General features: G+C 37.1%; 1 long non-coding RNA gene across 1 annotated transcript in view; it reads left to right on the forward strand.

Moving 5' to 3' along the window:
* Nucleotides 1-1,875: 1,875 nt before the first annotated feature.
* LOC131594811 (uncharacterized) overlaps nucleotides 1,876-21,244 on the forward strand; it is a 37,420-nt gene continuing 18,051 nt past the window's right edge. Inside the window, exons 1-2 of the long non-coding RNA XR_009281541.1 lie at nucleotides 1,876-1,938; nucleotides 2,070-2,321. This is a non-coding gene — a long non-coding RNA (uncharacterized LOC131594811). The remainder of the gene's footprint in view (nucleotides 1,939-2,069; nucleotides 2,322-21,244) is intronic.

Genomic DNA, 21,244 nt, shown 5'->3' on the forward strand with positions numbered 1-21,244 from the left:
GCTCCATCCAAACACACTTTAGAGTGTGTTTGGATGAGGTAATTAGAAATTTTAAGGGAATTTAAAATTCAAAGTAATTCAAATGATTCAATTGAAATCCATTCATTTTAAATTATTTTGTTTGGATGAAGTATTAAGGTAATTCATTGTTAGATTTTTTGGTTATTTTTTATAAAATATAAATTTTTGGACCAAATTAAAAAATTGAAAAGTAGGGACCAAATTGCAATTTTTAAAAATTTGAAGGACCAAATTGTAAATTTTAAAAATTATTAAGGACCAATTTGCAATTTTTTAAAAACTTTTGGGGTCAATTTTATAATTTTGGAAAATATGAGGACCAATTTGTAAAATTTGAAGAAATAATAATAACAAATACATTCTATGGAACATGAGAGGAATTTCAAATTCTTTGGTTTTTGGTGTCATTTCAAAATGATTAAATTTAACTTAGATGAAATACTTCATAAATTTCCATCATTTTAACAATTCTTCATTTTTTTATCCAAACAATGGATTTTGGTCAAATCATTTTAAATTCCCTCAAAACATTACTTTCCCTCATTAAAATGCTCCATTCAAACACACTCTTAGGGTCCATTTGGTTCAACGGAGGGGAGGGGAGGGGAGGGATTTTAATAAAGGGGAGGGGAGGGGAGGGGAGGTGAAGGGATGTATTTTAATTAAATTTATGTTTGGTTCAAAAGAGGGGGAGGGGAGGGGAGGGAGATATTTTAATCAAATATATGTTTGGTTCACAAGGGGAGGGGAGGAGTTTTAAAACTACTTTACCTTTTTACCCTTAAAATATTATAACACTCTTACTAAATAAAATAAAAACAAAATGATATTTCAAAAAAAAAATTGTCAACTCATGAACAACATAGATAATCACAAATAAAATATTTAATATTTCAAATACTCAAAAATATATTAAAGTGTAAATAAAATATCGATAAATGCCATAAAATCATTATGTTATCAATCTTCAAATGAATCATTTTCTCTTCTTGATGATCCATCTAATCTTATAAAATATTTATAAAATTAAATTATATATAATATATAACTCATATACTACAATTATAAATCGATATGTAATACAACACAACAACTTATAAAACAATTACGTTATTACAAACAAAACAAAAAAAATTGAAAATAAACAAAATAAAACATAAAAAAAACAGAATAAGACACATGAAAAAAAGTTGAGTCATAGTAATTAAATAATGGAGTTGCCGTTAAAAAATGTGAATTTTTTTAATAAAATGACAAATTAGCATATAATATTTATTAAGGACAATTTATGATTATAATAAAAAAATGAGGATAATTTTGTCAATATAACAAAAATAGATTTTAATATAACTCCTCTCCCTCCCCTCCCCTCCGAATCCCTCCAATTCGGAGGGAACAAAAAACTGCTCTCGGAGGGATTCAGATTACCTCCCCTCCCCTCCCCTCATAAAAAATTGAACCAAACACAATTGATTTAAAATATTCTCTCCCCTCCCCTCCAAAACCCTCCAACCAAACGGACCCTTAGGGTTTTGAGTTGTGACGTTTCATCTTTCTCGAGCTCTCTCACCCGTTCTCACATCCTCACCGGCGGTGGTCTCCACCCCAACCGCCGCCGTTACGCCTCGAATCACAACGCTTCAAACACAAACTTACCCTAAAATCAAACCCTGAACCTCAATCTATGATCAATTTAACAAGAGTTGTGCGCGAAGGTCAGTTATCAAGAAAAGGGAAAAACGCGAACTCTAGATGCGATATTTGCCAATTGGCGTGAACCAAGACGATGACGAAGCCAAGACAGTTCCTCACAACAATGAAAGTGAAAGGAAATGGAGATTCGTACCTGAAACGGAGAATACCAGATCCACTTGCTCGAGCGTGCGAAATAAACGCAGAGATTGAAGAGTTCTTCAGGTACTTTTATGCCTTGCTTCACTTCTTCTTCTTCTTCCAGATTCTGAATCTTTCTTTTTTGCCTTTCGCGATGTCATCTTATTCGGATGGTGTGAATTGTTGCATTGAGCCGTGTTGTTGATTGATTGCAGAGATGTTTGAAGCTTTGATTATGGTGGATTTTGACTGAAGTGTAGATGAAGATGAAGTGGTGAAGGTGATGATGAGTTAACTGACGAAGATGAAAATCAAATGGTGGCGATTGAAGGATCCATCTGAAGAGTGTGAACAAGTGATGAAGATGAATGAAGAGAATGGGGTGGAAATGGTGATGAATCGTGAAGAGAATTGAGCAGATGGGAATTAGAGGTTATATAGAGATTGAGGGAAGAGGTTCTGTGAAGGTTAGTTGATTCTCTGAACTTTTCTCTTATTTTGTTATCAAACTTCTTCCCCTCTTCTTGTTGTAATTCTGTTAGAGATTGATTAAGTTAGGAACAGTTTGTAATTGTGGTAGTTATGAAGTTAGTTAGGGATTGGTTACAATCTGTTAGAAACTGTTTAGAAAGTTTGTTATGAATAGGTTCTGTTATGTGGTTTGTAACTGTTTTCTGTTATTTGGTAATGGCAGTTAGGGAAATCAGTTAGTGGTTGATAGGAAATCAGTTAGGTTGTTATAATTGGTTATGTTAGTTTAGAATTGGTTGGGAAATGTTAGTGAATGGTTGGGAAAAGATGTTGAAATTGGTTAGAGACTGTTGGTAATTGGCTGCTGTTTGTTAATTTTTGAATTGGTTTGAATAGTAGGCTGGGTTTGCATTAATATGAAGCTGTTAAGAGTTTGTATGTGGCTGTTGGTTTCTTTGTTGTATGATAACATATGGTTTATGTAAAAAACTGACTGCTACTTCTATTCTGCAGTTGTAACAATTTGGGACACTTTTAACACTATACTTCCACTGGTGGAAGACTTTCTTTAAAACTGCACAAAACACTTTTTACACTATACTTCCACTGGTGGATATCTTACTTTAAAACTGCACTTTTTACTTCCTTGTTGAAAATGAAAATACAAACAAGTCTTATATAGACCTAAAAGACTTCTGCTATACTAGGAAATTAAAACAAATAAATACTCTTAATATGCCATTATCTCTTGGCTTTTCCAGTACAAAACTCTTGGCCTTTCAACTACAAGAGACTCTTTATTTTTCACAAACTTATCAATAAAAACACACTTACTAACATTAAAGTTTATTCAACAAAACTCCCCTGTAAACTTAAATGTTTCTTCTATCCATCATACCTATCAACTTCTTGCCTCTGTCGAAAATTTCTTTCGATAACGGTTTTGTGAAAATATCTGCTGCTTGATCCTTGCTTGCTACATGCCTCAATTCGACACTTCCTTCCTTCACATGTTCTCGAATCAAGTGGAAGCGGACGTCGATGTGTTTGCTCCTGTAGCGGGGAAAATCTGACATCGAAGCCATGGGATTGACTCGAATCAATATTCCGTTTTGAAATCGCCACCGCGCTTTATTTTTTCAAAGGAAAAGGGAAAAGAACGTAAAACCCAAAGTTTTGTTTTTAAAACAAGAAAGAGATCTCAGGTACGGGTGTTGATTATATGAGGGGAAGGTTTAAAGCACCCCTCATATCCGTGGTACTCCACGGGAACCTTTTTGAAAATCTGTGTTGTGTGTGTGTTAAAAACGGTTTGTTTTATTTTTAAAATAAGCTCGGCAAAGCGTTAAGCTTTGGGCCTACATACCTCCTCGGTGCAATGGAGAAGTCAGAGCTAATGTAGTTCCGCTTTTGGGAAAAACGTTTTTAAAACGAATAAACACTTTGTTGTCGTTAGAGAGAAATACTCAGCCATTGATCTTGAGCATGAGAACAAACAAGTTCTTTGCATCGCAAATGAAAGAAGGGCGCCAACTCGGATAAAATCAACGAGTATGCCACTAGCTCTCTCACGCGGAAAAGATCTCGTTATTATCAATCAATTTCAAAATCGTGGGGTATAACCACTCGTTTCGACAATTAACGGTGTCTAAACTTTTGAAGAAAAGCCAATAAGGGCGAAAGATATTTTTAAGAAAAGGTTTTGAAAAGGTTTGCAAACATAAGAATATTTTGGAAAAAGGGAGAAGATTTTGAAAATTTAAGAATGGGAGGAGATGAAGAGGCTAACCTAATGCATAAAATAAAAGCTAAGGAAAGAAACGGTCTAACCAAATAAGAAGCCAACACTTGACATTAAGAGCCAAGGTAGTTTTCCCTTCCCTTTGGATTTATCAATACCAACACATTAACACTTGGGGATCCAGATGAACTTATTGTCTTAGCACCATTTTTCATTAAGCACATTAAGATTCTGACGAAAATCGGGCAGAGTAACGGCTGTTTTCGGGTAAAATCCTTATATCAGTGCCTTGGAATTAACCATCAAGGGCTTTCAAGGAAATACCTGCACACATAAACATACAACAGAACAATGCCAGACAGACAGAACAATCACAGGATAGCAATAGAATGAGTCCAGAGGTACTAGGTCCATAAGTCCGAATCTCCAAAGCGCTAGGGATAGTAACTGATAGTCCAAAGAGAGCCTTATGTATTTTTTAGATTTTTGTTATTTATTAGTGTTTTAGCGAAAAAATAAAGTATGGTCCAAGTGGACAAAAGAAAAATAACAGAAGCATAAACATATGTCCAAGTGGACAAAGAGAAAATGACGGAATTATAAACGTCCAAATGGACAAAGAGAAAATGGCGGAAGGTAAATATGATGAAATGATAAAGTAAAGCGATAAGGCGAGAAATATAAAGAGCGGTAATATAAAGAGCGATAATATAAAAGGTGCGGAAATTAAAGTTAGTTGTTAAATGTTAAAGATAACCATCTTGAAACTTGTCAAGTATGTTATCAAAGTTAGTAGGAAGATCTATGGTGAGTGAATGATGTACTCGGATTTAAAGTCAATGGGGCTTATCAGAAGCTTGATGAAATCATAGCGACTACACGATAAAAACCTCCACAAGTCTTAAATCAACCGCATACAATTCTCTTCCACGTTTGATCTTTTTATCGAGTCGGGACAAATGTAGGAGAACTCTCCATGTATCAAGATTATTAATCAAAAGAAATAAGAAGGAGAAGAAGAAATGATCTAGCCTTTATCAAGAATCCATAGAATTCTCAAGATATTAAGACTTTCATCGATCAAAAGCAAATATGATGAAAAGATAATAAGGAAAATAAATTGATCTAGTCTTCATCAAGAATCCATAGAATTCTCAAGATATTAAGACTTTCATCGATCAAAAGAAAGATAAGATGAAATTAAGAATGAAAACAAATTGATCTAGTCTTCATCAAGAATCCATAGAATTCTCAAGATGTTAAGACTTTCATCGATCAAAAGAAAGATAAGATGAAATTAAGAATGAAAACAAATTGATCTAGTCTTCATCAAGAATCCATAGAATTCTCAAGATGTTAAGACTTTCATCGATCAAAAGAAAGATAAGATGAAAATAAGAATGAAAACATAAAAGATAATCAACTCACACTATCATTAATATCATTCATCTAATATTATGGATTAGGTCATTTCAAACCTATCAACATCCTAGATCCAATGATATTAATGAAGTGGAGGAAGTAGGAAACCAAAACAAGCATAAAAAAGGCAAAAAACCACATTCTGCCAGCAGGAAATCGATTTCATGCAGAGGGAAATCGATTTCCATAGTGCAGTTTTCAAAAAAAAAAAAAGTCACGCTCAGCAGGAAATCGATTTGAGCCTTATGGAAATCGATTTGACCAGTGTAAAAATCAGCAAAAACAGCATTTAGAGGCATAAAACTTGACTTGAACAAACATACAAACACCTTATGATCACACATCAATTGGAGCACGAATTTTCCATCAAATCAACAACAAATAGCACCAATATAGCATCAAAGATGCATTGAACACAAACCACAAAGGATCTACATCATGATACACAAAAAATGATGAAGAAAATTTACCAAATCTTGCACAAACTTGGATCTACTTCAAGAATCAACAACACAAATCTTGATCTCTCAACAATTGAAGAAAAAAGAGTGAAATGGATGGTGGCTTAGCTCAAAGTTTGTGAGGTTCAAGGTGTAACTCACAAACTTTATGAAAGAATAAGAGCTTTGGTGAATTTGGTAGGAATGAGGAGAGAAATTGCAAGAGGTTTTTTGGCTCTCAAAAGCTTCAGAAATGAGAGAGTAGTGGGCTCTATTTATAGGATGAGAGCAAGAGTAGTGGTAATTTGGTCTTTTTGCATTTGGTAATTAGCTTGTGTTTAATTGGTGATTAAAATGGCAATTAAATGGTAAAAAGTGGTAAAATGGGGTTTAAGTGGGTTTAATGAAGAGAATTATTTTGATGAGGTGGAAAATTGGTGAAATGACAAAGATGGTCAAAGAAAATAGGTGTCAAAATCAAATCAAGCTTCCCTCTCTATTTTTTTTGAATTTCGCCTGAAGGAAATCGATTTCCCCAGGAGTGAAATCGATTTCACTCTGTTCCAGAAGAGAATTTGGCGCAAAATACACTAGGGAAATCGATTTACCCAGGAGGGAAATCGATTTCATGCTGTCCAGAATGTGATTTTGTTGAAGATTGCTGCAGGGAAATCGATTTACCCAGTAGGGAAATCGATTTCATCAGTAAAAAATGTGAAAAATGCCTTGCTTATTGCATGTCTTGGCTTGGTACCTACAAACAAAAGCCTACAAAGAAACAAAGCAATATTTTTGGTATTTGGGTTAGTATAATATGCATAAAAGATAAACAATCATTGGTGCTTGATGGTCCCTCTCATTGATGAGGTGAGTGCAACACCATAAACAAACTTCCAAGTGAAGCTCTTGATTAGTGATTGGGATATGAATGATATAGGATCTTAGGGTCAAAAATTGGGGTATGACAGATGCCCCTATTTAAGTTTCTTCGATCTGGAAATACGATGATTGGAAATCTTCGTTTTGACAAAAATTGAAGAGACTTAAATATATAAGACACAATTTTTGATCCTAAGATGCAATGCAATGTTAATGAATGCATGCGATGATAATAAAGCATGACAAGATTGGGGAGTAACAAGTGATCCACTGGGGAAAACAAATGTCTTGCTATAACTCCGCTGGGGAAACAAATGTCTTGCAAGTAGAGACTCCACTGGGGAAAGCAGGACTTTGTTGGAGAGACAGAACTTTGGTGGGAAAAGAAACTTCTCTGGAAAAACACTTCGCGTCAGAGAGATTACAGTATCCCCTTTCACTGGGGATGAGAAAAGGGGATCATCCTCTTTCACTGGGGATGAGGAAGTATGCATCCTGAATTAGAACACCAATCTTCCGTTAACAGAACTCACACCATCGTACCACTGATGATTGAAGAGATGTTCCGCCGTACCACTGACGATAACACATACCAATGTTCCACTGAAGGCATGAAGAAGAAATATACCACCGTACCACTGATGACATGAAGAAGAGATATACCACCGTACCACTGATGACATGAAGAAGAAATATACCACCGTACCACTGATGATATGAAGAGAGATGTACCACCGTACCACTGATGATATGAAGAGATATATACCACCGTACCACTGATGATATGAAGAGATATATACCACCGTACCACTGATGATATGAAGAGATATATACCACCGTACCACTGACGATGAAGATAACAAAATACACCAACGTTCCACTGAAGGTGAACTAAATACACCGACGTACCACTGACGATGAAGATAACAAAATACACCAACGTTCCACTGAAGGTGAACTACCAACGTCCCACTGGAGGTAGAAAGAGATGTACCGCCGTACCACTAACGATAACACATACCCACGTTCCACTGAAGGTATTGAAGAGAAATACATCGACGTACCACTGACGATGAAGATAACAAAATACACCAACGTTCCACTGAAGGTGAACTAAATACACCGACGTACCACTGACGATGAAGATAACAAAATACACCAACGTTCCACTGAAGGTGAACTACCAACGTCCCACTGGAGGTAGAAAGAGATGTACCGCCGTACCACTAACGATAACACATACCCACGTGGTATTGAAGAGAAATACATCGACGTACCACTGACGATGAAGATAACAAAATACACCAACGTTCCACTGAAGGTGAACTAAATACATCGACGTACCACTGACGATGAAGATAACAAAATACACCAACGTTCCACTGAAGGTGAACTACCAACGTCCCACTGGAGGTAGAAAGAGATGTACCGCCGTACCACTAACGATAACACATACCCACGTGGTATTGAAGAGAAATACATCGACGTACCACTGACGATGAAGATAACAAAATACACCAACGTTCCACTGAAGGTGAACTAAATACATCGACGTACCACTGACGATGAAGATAACAAAATACACCAACGTTCCACTGAAGGTGAACTACCAACGTCCCACTGGAGGTAGAAAGAGATGTACCGCCGTACCACTAACGATAACACATACCCACGTTCCACTGAAGGTATTGAAGAGAAATACATCGACGTACCACTGACGATGAAGATAACAAAATACACCAACGTTCCACTGAAGGTGAACTACCAACGTCCCACTGGAGGTAGAAAGAGATGGTGTACGAAAATGACATAATCAAGCATGTCCCAGGCTGAACACCAAAGCAGAAACTGCTAGCAATCTTTCGATGACTTCAGAATATATGCTACCCAACACTAGGGAACATTGAAGCTGAGAGAACACCGTAGTTGAGTTCTAAACCAAACTCGAACCAGGCCAAAGGTATATTGAGTGTAATACGTTCTTCTGCATATGAATACATCAACATATCCATTCCTTGTAATGCACTCATGAATCAAAGTAAAAATTCTTTTATAATTTTCAAAAGGATTTTGTTGAAATCAATTATCTCTTTGTTTTAAAAATTATTATCAACAATAAATGACATTTTGAGAGATATGAAAGAAATAAGATTGCCAATAAAAGATAAAGGCTCAAACTTTTTTAATGGAATGGTAGTCTGCAAAAGGCAAGACCCCATGGATTATTACAAAGTTTGGAAAGTGGTAATTTTGTGGAAAAGGTACATTGAAATGTAATGACCCCATCCTCTCTCTCAACTGGGAATTCCTGAGCAAAGGCTTCCGTTGAGAAGTGTCGAACTTCTTCATGATAAACAGATGACTGCTGATGATCAAGTCTTGTCTGATGTAGTTACTTGCCATGAATCCCTAACTTTTGCCTGGACCGCCCTTTCGGGTTTTCAGTCCACCGGGTATTTTATTCTGTTTATGTCTCTAATTTTTGCCTGGATCGCCCTTTCGGGTTTTCAATCCACCGAGACGCTCTTTTTTGCCTAAGCCGCCCTTTCGGATTTTCAACTTAGCGAGCTGTTCTTTTGTTATTTAGGCGAAGTATTTCTTGACTACATCAGCATTCACGGGACGTGGGAGCTCTTCTCCATCCATAGTTGCAAGAATTAATGCACCGCCAGAGAAGGCTTTCTTAACAACATATGGTCCTTCAAAATTAGGAGTCCACTTGCCCCTTGAATCGGAAGTGAAAGACAAGATCCTTTTGAGCACGAGGTCGCCTTCTCTGAATACACGAGGTCGAACCTTCTTATCAAATGCTTTCTTCATTCTTTTCTGATATAACTGACCATGGCATAAAGCCGTCATTCTCTTTTCTTCTATCAAATTCAATTGATCAAACCTGCTCTGACACCATTCAGCCTCAGATAACTTGGTTTCCATTAAAATTCTCAATGATGGAATCTCAACCTCAATAGGGAGCACTGCTTCCATGCCATAAACCAAAGAAAAGGGAGTTGCCCCTGTTGAAGTACGAACAGATGTACGGTACCCATGCAAAGCAAATGGGAGCATCTCGTGCCAGTCCTTGTATGTGACAACCATCTTTTGCACTATTTTCTTAATGTTCTTATTTGCTGCTTCAACAGCTCCATTCATCTTCGGCCTATAAGGCGAAGAGTTGTGATGTTCAATCTTGAAGCTTTCACACAATTCTCTCATCATGCTATTGTTCAGATTCGAGCCATTGTCAGTGATGATCTTGCTCGGTACACCATATCTACAAATGATGTTGTTCTTGATAAATCTGACCACAACTTGCTTTGTTACATTAGCATATGAAGTAGCTTCTACCCACTTGGTGAAGTAATCGATTGCTACCAGGATGAATCGATGTCCATTCGAAGCCTTGGGTTCAATCATGCCAATCATATCAATACCCCACATAGAGAAAGGCCATGGAGAGGAAATAACATTGAGAAGTGTCGGAGGCACATGAATCTTGTCAGCATACACTTGACATTTGTGACACTTCTTTACAAACTTGTAGCAATCAGATTCCATTGTCAACCAATAGTAACCTGCTCTAAGCATCTTTTTAGCCATCGAATGTCCATTGGCATGGGTACCAAAAGAACCTTCATGAATTTCATGCATCAACATGTCTGCTTCGTGTCTATCCACGCATCTGAGCAAAACCATGTCATAATTCCTTTTGTACAAAACATCAGCATTGATGAAGAAACTGCCAGCCAATCTCCTCAAAGTTTTCTTATCTTTATTTGAGGCCCCGAGTGGGTACTCTTGAGTCTGGAGGAAGTGCTTAATATCGAAATACCAAGGCTTTTCATCTGTTGCTTCCTCAACTGCAAATACATGAGCAGGTCTGTCAAGACGCCTGATTGTAATTTGAGGTTCCTCATTATGGAAATTCACTTTGTACATGGAAGACAATATGGCTAATGCATCAGCCATCTGATTCTCATCTCGAGGGATGTGGTGGAATTCAACTTTGTTGAAGAATGTCAATAACCTTCTGGCGTAATCTTTGTAAGGAATTAAACCAGGATGACGAGTTTCCCATTCTCCTTTAATCTGATTAATCACAAGTGCAGAATCTCCATAAACATCAAGAATCTTAATTCTCAAATTAATGGCCTCTTCAAGTCCCATGATGCAAGCTTCATACTCAGCAATATTGTTTGTACAGTCAAAACCTATCCTTGCAGTGAAAGGAACATGTGATCCATGTGGAGTGATGATAATGGCGCCAATTCCATGGCCATGAATATTAGAAGCTCCATCAAAAATCAAACCCCATTTGGATTCAGGATCAGGCCCTTCTTCTGGCAACGGTTCATCCCAATCTTGAGATCTTAAATACATTATATCTTCATCTGGGAAGTCTATTCTGATAGACTGATGATCATTAATTGGTTGGTGAGCGAGGTACTCTGCCAACACACTTCCTTTCACAGCTTTTTGAGCTCGATATTCAATATCATATTCTGATAGCAACATTTGCCAGCGAGCAATCCTTCCAGTTAATGCAGGTTTCTCAAATACATACTTAATTGGATCCATTTTGGAGATCAATAGGGTGGTGTGGTTCAACATATACTGTCTCAGTCGGCGAGCAGCCCACACCAAAGCACAGCAAGTTTTCTCAAGCAGCGAGTATCTTGTTTCGCACTCGGTAAACTTTTTGCTAAGGTAGTATATTGCATACTCTTTTCGACCAGACTCGTCATGCTGACCCAACACACATCCCATTGAGTTTTCAAGCACTGTGAGGTACATAATCAGAGGTCTTCCCTCAACTGGAGGGAGCAAAATGGGAGGTTCAAGCAGATATTCTTTGATGTTGTCAAAAGCTTTCTGACAATCTTCATTCCACACACATCCCTGATTTTTCTTTAACAGCTTGAAGATTGGCTCACAGGTAGCAGTCATATTGGAAATGAACCTGGAGATATAATTTAGACGTCCGAGGAAACCTCTCACTTGTTTTTCAGTCTTTGGTGCTGGCATTTCCTGAATTGCTTTGACTTTATCAGGATCTACTTCAATTCCTCTCTGACTGACAACAAAACCCAATAACTTTCCAGAACGGACACCAAAAGTGCATTTGTTTGGGTTCAAGCGGAGACGATACTTTCTCAAACGCTGAAACAACTTTAAAAGATCCTCCATGTGCCCCTCTTCTGATTGGGACTTGGCAATCATATCATCCACATAAACCTCAATTTCTTTGTGCATCATATCATGGAAAAGAGTAGTCATGGCCCTCTGATATGTCGCACCAGCATTCTTCAACCCAAAAGGCATCACTTTGTAACAGAATGTCCCCCAGGGTGTGATAAAGGTTGTCTTTTCCATGTCTTCAGGTGCCATCTTAATCTGGTTATATCCTGAAAAACCATCCATAAAGGAGAAAACTTCAAACTTTGCAGTGCTATCTACCAACATATCAATGTGAGGTAGAGGAAAATCATCTTTCGGACTGGCTTTGTTCAAATCTCTGTAATCCACACACATGCGAACTTTTCCGTCTTTCTTCGGAACAGGCACAATATTGGCAATCCATTGAGGATATACAGAAGTGACAAGGAAACCTGCATCTATCTGTTTCAAGACCTCTTTTTTAATCTTTTCTGCCATATCAGGATGACTCCTTCTTAACTTTTGCTTGACAGGAGGACATTCTGGTTTCAACGGCAAACGATGCTCCACAATATCGGTGTCCAACCCAGGCATATCTTGGTAGGACCACGCAAAAATGTCAACATACTCTTTAAGAAGCTCTACCATCCTCTTCTTAACATCTTGACCAAGCAGTGCCCCAATCTTGACTTCCTTTTTATCCTTTTCAGAACCCAAGTTGATGACTTCCAATGGCTCTTTATATGGCTGAATAGTGTCTTCCTCGTGCTCAAGCAGTCGGGAAATCTCATCAGGAATACATTCATCACTCTCTTCTTCCGCCTCATACACAGGACACTCGAAGTTAGGAGAGGGCGCAGGGTCATTACTTTCAACGGTTTTATTGATTAATCTGCACAAATGATTATTATTTCAGGAAAAGAAAGATATATGCAAACATGTAATCGTGCAGATTATGGAAAGGAATGAAAACATTTTTTAAGGTTTTTTGTGTTACCACTTTCCAGAAAAAAGCAAAAAGATAAAAAGCATTTATATGCAGAAACAAAATGACTTTTATTGATGATTTTAATGTTTAAAACAAACAGAAAACAGCCCCAACAACTTCACTTTCATCTTGGGCAGAATGAAAGGATTTTGAAAAACATAAAAGCAAATTACTTTGAGACATGAGTACACTCAGGAATGTCAATGGTGATCCAGTTCTTAATCATCTTTCCATGGGTCACAAAGCTTGGCACTTCTGGCTCTGGTTCATCTTCAACAATAGCGTTCACCTCTGGAAGAGTCGGATGTAGAAACCCAGCACTATGAAACATCTCTTGATAAGGACGAAAAGCAGATTCAGACTTCATCACAGACTTGTCTGAGGCAGAAAATCCCAGACCAGCTCTATTCCTGTTCTCTTGAAGACTCACCACTTGTCCCCAGACTCCTGAATGTCCATTCTGAACCACCAGTTGAGCATCTTTGAAGGAGGCAATGGAAGCTTCATCTTTTTTGATTTCATCATTAACAGACAGGGCTTGGAATGCAGTTCCAATGACCACTTCATCAGCTTCTATGGTACGGAATGAAGAGAGATGACTAATTAGCAAAGCTTGTTCTCCATTCACAACAACCATCTTTCCATCTTTCACAAATTTCAACTTTTGGTGAAGAGTTGAAGTAACTGCCCCAGCCTCATGGATCCACGGGCGTCCTAATAAGCAACTGTACGCAGGGAAAATATCCATCACTTGAAAAGTAATCTTGAAGACAAATGGTCCAATACCAATAGGCAAATCAACCTCTCCAACCACTGATTTCTTCGATCCATCAAAAGCCTTGACAATCACATTGCTAAATCTCATTGGTGTGCCACCATAAGACAGCTTAGCAAGAGTGGATTTTGGCATGACATTCAGAGATGATCCAGTATCAATCAACACATTAGACATTGAGTCCTCTTTGCAACTGACAGAGATATGCAAAGCCAAATTATGATTTCTTCCTTCCTCAGGCAAATCTTCATCACTGAAGCTCAAATTATTACATGCGGTGATATTACTCACAACCCCATTAAACTGATCCAGCGTCACATCATGATCCACAAAGGCTTGATCAAGTATTTTCATCAAAGAATCCCTATGAGCAGGAGAATTCGCCAGCAGCTCCATTATAGAAATCTTGTACGGAGTGCGATGCAGCTGATCCACGATCTTATAATCACTCATCTTGATAAGCTTTAAAATCTCATCCATCTCCTTTTCTGAAGATGACCCAGCATTCACTTTTGTCACATCATTATTGTTCACAGGCACTTGAGTAGGATTCCTCTGGACATCCACAACTGTTTGGGGCTGAGTAAAAACTCGTCCACTTCTAGTCACTCTACTGACATCTGCTATATTCTCAACAGAAGACAGAGGCTTAATCTCAACTTCTTTTCCAGCTTCCAACATGGTGGCATTATATCTGTAAGGTACAGCTTTATCAGAACTATAAGGTACAGATCCAGGCAAACATATCACAAGAGGTTCCACAGCAGCTTTGCCATAATAACCAATCTCTACACATTCCGGGATTTCAAAGCATGGTTCAATCACATTGACATCATCTTCATCTCTATCCCTCAGAATCTCAATGAGCCTTTGATCTATCATCTCTTGCAAGTCTCTTCTTACAATGTAACACCCTCGAGGATTGACTGAACAAATCCTACAAGCAGCATGATTATGTTCATAATGACTGTATTCACACAGAGTGGCATGCATCTCTACCAATGATCCTCTGATGTGTTCTACACGATAAATCTTATACTTCCCAGGGCATCCATACACCATATTCACAGCAGACGCTTCATGAGTTGGCAACGGATTGTTCTTCACATTTGGGCCAATATCACGGAAAGAGAGCATTCCAGAACGGACCAATCTCTGAACTTCATTCTTCAGGGGCCAACAATTTTCCAAATCATGCCCAGGAGCATTCTGATGAAAAGCACAAGTGGCATCAGCCTTGTACCACCAAGGGAGTTTCTCTGGAACAGGAGGTGGTGACCTTGGTTGAACCAGCTTCTTATGAATTAGAGCAGGATACAGTTCAGTGTATGTCATAGGGATAGGATCAACATTAACTCGAGGATACGGATTCCGCCTTGCTGGTTGTTGATTAACAGGAGCTACAGGCACTGAATTCACAACAGGAGTTACTGACGCCACTTGTTGAGATTGATTCCTGACTCGACTATTCCTCCCATGAGAAACAGTATTGGTATCTGACTCTTTCTTCTTCTGGAATGAAGAACCATACTTCTTCGCACCACCAGATGAATTGTCATTTCGAACCAAACGACCTTCTCGCACAGCTTCTTCTAATCTGACACCCATACCCACCATTTCGGTGAAGTCTACAGGAGCACTAGCAATCATCTTCTCATAATAAAACGGACCAAGAGTCTTCAGAAAAATCTTAGTCATCTCTTTTTCTTCCATAGGAGGAATCACTTGGGCGGCAACCTCACGCCATCTCTGAGCATATTCCTTGAAGGATTCTTTCTCTTTCTGCATCATAGCTCGCAATTGATCCCTATCAGGAGCCATGTCCACATTATACTTGTATTGCTTCACAAACGCTTCAGCTAAGTCATTGAAAGTGCGGATATGGGTGCTATCAAGGCCCATATACCACTTAGAAGCAGCTCCAGTCAGACTGTCTTGGAAATAGTGAATCAACAGACGTTGATCATCAGTGTGAGTGGACATCTTCCTTATATACATCACCAGGTGTGCCTGAGGACAGGAATTTCCTTTGTACTTCTCAAATTCAGGCAGCTTGAACTTAGCAGGTACTTTCACATTGGGAACAAGGCAAAGATCATGCACATTCTTTCCAAACAGTTCTTTCCCACGGAGAGCTTTCATCTCTTTCTGCAATTCTTCAAACTGATCTTGGAAACCATCCATTTTGTCATGAATTTCACTTGGAGCAGCATCATAAATGGGCTCTGGGACAAAAGGACCGGTATGAACAATAGGAGAGGTGTTGACCATAACAGGAGTCAACGGGCGAGTCATCTCAGGAACAGACAAATAACCTTCAGGCATGCCCCAGGGGTATCCATTAGGCATACGTTGCTGAGTAGCACCAACAGGAATAGCAGGAATGGTTGCAGCAGCAATTTCAGAAATCACAGTGGTCTGACCTTGAGCTTGGGCATTGGGAGGAGGAACTTGATTCTGATTCTGATTCTGAGCAGCCATCAATGTCTCAACCAGAGCAGTGAGACGATCCACACCAGATCTCAAAGTAACAACCTCTTCACGTAGCTCACGATTCTCTTGTTCAAGACCTTCCATCTTCTTCTTGCAGTTAGCTCGAGTATTATACCGGTGAGACAGCTTGATTCTGTATGAAGAACACTGAATAAGACCTCGGGAATACTCTCGGAAGCAGGACCAAAATGCAGAATGATGCATGAAATGCAATGCAAATGATTTTTATTTTTGGTTTTCAAGGAACTTTTAAGACATTAATTGTAAACATTAGCAAAAAACATCATAAAACATAACAATATTCTTTCATTAATCATGGAAAAGCATACAAAAGGATTCAAAGATCCAAAATTACAAAACAAAAGGAAAAAGCTAAAAACTAGAAGGGAACACTTCTGATGAAGATCCAACTCCTCTTTGCAGCTTCCTACGGAGCTTCTCCAATTCATCTTCATAAAAGGCCTTCAAATGAGCATTCTCGACCATCAGCTTATCAGCAACTTCTTTCCATGCGACTGAATCTTCTTGTGGTCTCTTTCGCTTTTCACCATGTTGTTGAAGCAACTCTTCTTGATGACGAATCTGATCTTCCTTTTCCATCAACCAACCATCTTGGATATCAAGCATTTCATCTTTTTCTTTCAAGTGTATCTTCAACTCTTTGTTCTCAAACTCCAAAGCATCTCTTTCCGCTCTCAACTTAGCCACGAGCTCTAGATGTTCTTCACTACTTTCAACAGGAGTAGTAGAAGACAATGGTGGAGTAACGAGTAGAGAAGGCTCCTCGAGTAAATAAGGCATCTGAAAAGTATGAGCTCTAGCTCGAACCCAATCAGTATAGTCTTTGAGAGCAACACATTGTTTTGTTCCCAAATGTCTCTTCCTATCAACATGGTGCCAAGCACGCACAAACCGATTTCTCATATCCGAATTTCCATCTTGATTAAGATAGAAGATTCCTGACACAAGAATACTAGCGGGTCGCTCCTTCATGGGGTAGCAAAATTGACGCCTTGCAAGAATGGGGTTGTAGGTAATTCCTCCTTGTATACCAAGAAGAGGTACATTAGGGAATTCTCCACAACTATCAATAATCTCACCAATGTCATAAGCAGGATTGTACCAATGGATATTCCCATTAGTAAGAGGCATGATTTTCTGAGACCATGAGAGACCATCAGGATTGTTCAGGAAACTCTTAGCTTGAGGTAAGTGCGAAATAAACCACTTATAGAGCAAAGGAGTGCAACAGTTGATAAGTCCACCTTTCTTATCATTCCTATGGTGAATGGAATGATAAGTATCCCCAAGCAAAGTAGGCACAGTGTAATACGGTGAACTGACTTTTTATCGATCGAAATGTCGCGGTAAGCAAGAGTCGCCACCGACTTTTATTTTATCCAAACAAATATTCGGAAAGGCAAAAAGAAACAGAAAAAAAAACCTTTTAAGAAATCTGAGTTCGGGGGGTAATTTATGCAAAGGGAAGGTGTAAGGCACCCTTCGCATCCATGGTTTTCCATGGGCTCTTAATTGCTTTGCTTGCTCGTTTGTTTAGAAAATGTAGATGAAAGATATAGGGACTTTAGCTTGTGAATAAGCGTTGCCCTTTTGAAAAATTACGAGAAAGAATATAATAAAAAGGTTTGAGCATTGCAAGGCAATTAGGGGCAATTACCTTAAACTCAGATAATAGGTCTCTTTTTGCCTTTCAGAATGAAAGGGTCTATCCTTGCCATAAGAGGGCAGGAAGCCTTTCGTTTGGAGGTTGAAGGGTCATCGAAGCATCCTTTGCCATAAGACTGTCCCATGCCATAGAAGGGCAGGTAGTCTAAGGCAAGGATCAGAATAAGCCTTATTCGTAGGCAGCCAGAAGATACCTCAGCCTTTTCGTAGGCAACTTCCGAGGGTCGAGGTCATTTGTGTATCGAAGGCAGCATCATTTAGGGTCGTGACCTTTTTATCGAGGCAACATGGCTGAGGTATCCTCGAATTCGAGGGACGTGGCTTATTCTGCAAAAACACAAAGGCAACAGGCAACAAGGCAACAAGGCAGCAGAGAGGTTACCCCAAAAGGGTGCGTGTGTGCAACAATCACGTGGTTAACTTCGATTACATTTATCTTGTAATTAGGTGATCTATGTTCAGTTCATGGTTTGCACTCCCTAAATTACTAACCACGCAGTTAATATAATATAACAGTTTTAAGTGCCTTCAAGGCCAAACAATACAACCAGGGAACAGTTACATAATAATACGGGGAAGGGAACAATGAAACCAGCGGATCCCTTAATAGGGTTTGACATAAGTAATAATAAAGACAGAGTTTAGGGTTACCAACGTAGCTTTGGCAGTCTGACAAACTTTTATCTTTGATGGATGAAGGTTGATGGGCAGAGGCTAGCCTTGAGGCATGAAGCATTGACACTGACCAGATTGTGATGAATCCTAAAAGATGGGCATAAAGAAAAAGGATGCAGTGAGTGTATGGCTGACTCATTGATATTTAAAAGTAAATCATAATTTATTTTATAGGACAAAAATAATATTTAAAATAATAATCAAATTAGGGACTTAGCTTTTGATCTGGCGTGGCGCGTAGGCGGACGAACCCTGATGGTAACCCTGAAAAGAATTGACATGAAGAAGAGAAATGTTAGTGCATTAACTGATTTAAACGTTAATTGATTATAAACCCTAAAAAGTTTACGAACCCTAAAGGGTTATTTAAGAAAACTTATTGTGACCCAAAAGGTTTATAAGGCCTAACAATGCGTTAGTGGAGAACACCTGCCTGAAGATTTTAAGGTTTATAAATGAATCAAGGTTAACAAAAACTTTAATTATTAATTTTCAATTAATTAATTAATTAAAAATATATACAAAAATAAAATTTTTTATTGTTTTAAAAATAATTATTGATAAAATTAAAAAACGAGTTTTCGATTAAAATAAATAACTATGAAATTATTATATATAAAAACTAATTTGGTTAAATAAATAAAAATAAATAAAAGAAAAAAAATTATACTAATAATAAAAAAAGAAAGGAATATATATAAAAAATTTCATGCAATTAAAATAAAAACAAAAAAAGAAACTTAGCTCAGATTGAGTGTTGTGCGCTCTTGAGAGTACATGGTGAGAAAGTGGCCAGCAAAATTGTTTGGCCAAAACAAGGTTAATGGCCAAAGGAAGTACCTGCAAACAAGGATAGTAATAATGTTAATAATAATGATAATAATAATAATAATAATAATAATAATAATAATAAGGGTTAGTAATGATAATAGTTACAATAATAAAATAAAAAATATTATAAAATAGGTTTGACCTCATATAATCTAAATTTTCCCAAAAAATAAAGAAAGGTTCATAAAGTTAGATTATGGCTAAAAGGGCAAAAATTCTCAAAAGTAAAAAAAAATAATTATGATTGTAAAAACATAAATTTAAACTAAAATGTAGCAACAATGACCAAAACAATGATTAAAAAAAAACAAGCCTCATGTATCATCATTGGCCAAAAAAATTGTAATTCTAGATAAAGTATTTGAAAAAGGTTTTTTAAAAAAAGAGAGTTGAAAGAAAATGTTTCGAAACATAAAGAGGATGTCAAAAACATAAGAATTTTGATAAAAGGTGGCCTCAAGTATCATCATTAGCCAAAAACTAAAGTTAGTATAAAAACATACATCAAGGGCCTCATATGATAATCATTGGCCAAAAGGTTTTGAAAACAAAAGGTTTATTTTTAGTTTTGATAAAAAGATTTAGAAAAAGATTTTTTCTTTAAAAAAGAAGAAGATGAGGCCTCATACGAAATCATTGGCCAAGAACTAAGCAAAAGAAGAACAAAAGATATTGAAGAAACTTGGTGAATTGTTTTGTAGGTAGGAATTAGGAATGAAGAATAAGGTTGAAGGTGTTAAAAAAAATAAGGGTTTAGTTGTGAGAGAGTAAATTGAGAAATTTGTAATTGTTAGTTTTATTTATATATCATGAATTAGGTTAGAAAAAATAATTATAGTAAAACTATGGACCAAATCAAAGCCCAAAAATCAATTTGTTTTAATTTTAATAAAAAATTAAATCAAACTAATTTAATAAGATTGACTTGTTCTCTAAGTTATAAAAAGTGCTAAAAATAGGACAAATAAGATTAAAAACTTTTTTTTTTTGGATTTTTTTGAATATTTTATGATTTTTGATGATTTTTGACTAGAAAATACATAAAAGTGAAAATTTGACTATTTTAAAAAATGCATATTTAAATAGTGCGAAAATTAAAAATAAAATGATAAAAAAAATGATTTTTTGTGATTTTTTTAATAAAAATAAAATTAAAACTATAGTTAGAAAAAAAAGAAAAAAAAGTGTTAGAAGTGGGATTTGAACCCGAGACTTTGTACTTGCAAGCCTTACCTCCTTACCAACTATGTTATATTATTTGTTTGAAATAAAAGTCAATTGGAAGTGTATGAAGCATGAGAAAGCATTTTGCTATTTATTAAAATATAAATAATTTAAGAGTAAATTATTATATTTTAAAATAGACTTTAAATTGAATATTTATAAAATTCAAGACGTCAATGTGAATGACCTCAAAATTTTATAAAAAAAATCCAATTTTAAAATAATTTGAATATTTGAATATTGTGGGCAAATTTTGGGGTATGACAGCTGCCCCTGTTCAATCTTCTTAAACCTGAAGATATAGAGTGGTTTGTGTGCCAGTCGGTATCTGAAGGTGGAAGATGATTGAACACTAGAATACCAAGAAATTTGCCCTAGCTGAAGTAGGGACTTTTGTCGGAGATGGGCTTGAAGATGCCATCCAGGTGTTTGAAGTGTTTGAGAAGTGTTGTTTGTGTTTTGATCGTGTCATTACCGTTCGTAGTAGATGAATTAGATCTTTGAGAGTTTGATCGTGTCAGCACCGTTCGTAGTAACTGAATTAGACTTAGGAAATATTTGATCGTGTCCACATCGTTCGTGATGATGGAATTAGATCTCTTTAAAGGTTG

This window comes from Vicia villosa, linkage group LG4, assembly GCF_029867415.1.
Source record: "Vicia villosa cultivar HV-30 ecotype Madison, WI linkage group LG4, Vvil1.0, whole genome shotgun sequence".
Lineage (NCBI taxonomy): Eukaryota > Viridiplantae > Streptophyta > Magnoliopsida > Fabales > Fabaceae > Vicia > Vicia villosa.